We start from the raw sequence: 2210 nt of genomic DNA, 5'->3' as shown, positions 1-2210 counted from the left end.
CTTAGAATAATTATATGTAAATCTTAAAAAGCTACAAACTAAATTAGGTTATGTTATTAAACTACTTTAGTTTGTAAAGTAATCTTATATATATATATATATATATATATACATATATATATATATAGAGAGAGAGAGAGAGAGAGAGAGATGGGATCATGTGAGACCAGCCTATTTTCGTGAGACCCATGAGACCACTTTTTTACATTTGAAACTTCACAGCAAAACACTATGAAGGTAATCTTCACAGTGTTTTTGCTGTGAATGTTCGATTTTTTTTTACCTTCACAACGTTTTGCTGTGAAGTTTCAAGTATAAAAAAGTGGTATCATGGGTTTCACAAAAATATGTTGGTCTCACATGAACTCAACCCTATATACATGCATATATATATATATATATATATATATATATACACACACACACATAGGGTTGGGTTCATGTGAGAGCAATGTTTTTTTCGTGAGACCCGTAAAACCAATTTATGTTCATTGATCAACTTTATAAGCTAATGAAAGAATGGTCTAAAGTTGCACGGTGACAATTTTGTGATTATTATGAAGTCTCGTGGCAATTTTGTGATTATGAATGTTCAGATTGTAGATCTAATCCAATGGTTGAGAATTCGTCTTATGGATCTCACAAAAAACCTTTGGACTCACATGATCCCAAATCTACATGCATATATATATATATATATACACACACACATGGATATATATATATATATATATGTGTGTGTGTGTGTGTGTGTGTGTGTGTGTGTGCGCGTGTGTGTGTGTGTCAATTAATCAATCAATATATTAATCATCAATGTTTATATACTATATTATAAAGCATTTAGGTAAAATTATTAAACACTTATTTATGCATATTTAAAATTCAATATTATAAATCAATATTGTATGAATACAAATTTCAGAAGTTTTATATTTATGTTTATTAGTTAATTCGATATTATCTAGATAACTAGCTGATAAAAATAAACATCTCATTTTTTAATTAAACCTTATTATCATTTTATGTTCAAATTTTGAATATCTAATATTTCAGTAAAATAAATTATATTAAAAAATAAGCATTTTATTTGTTTTTAGTGTGTATTAATATGTTCTTTCAATTTTTACCTCATTACCTTAACCTATGTATTTAACTATTCATCAATGAATATCATTATTATTATACTATATATAAAACATTTGATAAAGTATTTAAAGCCACTTTTTCATACATTAAGTATCGTTAAACAAAACATATTTTTAAGATGCAAGATTTCATGTCAATGATATACATATACAACTTCTTAAAGATTTATATTTGAATTCATATGACTTACAAATTAATAAATACAAAATATTTATATTTGAATTCATATAGTCATATGTTATATATTTGAATACATATAACTAACTGATAATCATAATTAAATAAATGATGAACACAGATTTATTTTAAATTTAAAATTGTTTAAATACATCTATTTTTTAATTAAACTAATTATTTTATTTTTTTTAATCGATATTTATTTTCTTTAATTTGATATCTATATTTATATAAGTAACTGATAAACATAATTAAATATAAAATAAATATTTTATTTTTTAATTAAATTATATTATCATTTTATCTTCAAATTTAAAATATCTAAGATTCAATTGATATTAAAATTAACTAAATATTATATATTTTAAATTAAAGATAAATCCTCTAGATATTGAATTAACTAATGAACATAAAATATAAACTTAGAAATTTATACTCATTCAATATCAATTTGTTATCTTGAATTTTATGCATCTATCAACTGTATTTTATCCATAAAAAATGGTTTTTAAGACTTTAATCCAAATAATTTATAACAAATATAAATTCAATATTAAATTGTAATCTTAAATTTTAAGTAATATGCATCTATTAATTATATTTCATATATAAAAATGATTTTTAAGACTTTAACCGAAATGCTTTACAATAAGCATAGATATACATAAGATATATTACATGAATTTTGAAGTTATATGTATACTAATTAAAAGAGTCAAAAACCCAACTTACTTTCTTACAACCATAATTATAATATCGAAATGGACAAAGATTAAAGCAAATAATGAATCGAGATTTAGGGTTTGAGTTCTTGATTTCATTATCAAAATGGATTGCGTTACATTATGCAAAATATATATATATATATATATATATATATATATATA

This window comes from Cynara cardunculus, assembly GCF_001531365.2.
Source record: "Cynara cardunculus var. scolymus isolate 2C chromosome LG 11, CcrdV1, whole genome shotgun sequence".
Classification (NCBI taxonomy): Eukaryota; Viridiplantae; Streptophyta; class Magnoliopsida; order Asterales; family Asteraceae; genus Cynara; species Cynara cardunculus.
This window is presented reverse-complemented; position numbering follows the sequence as displayed.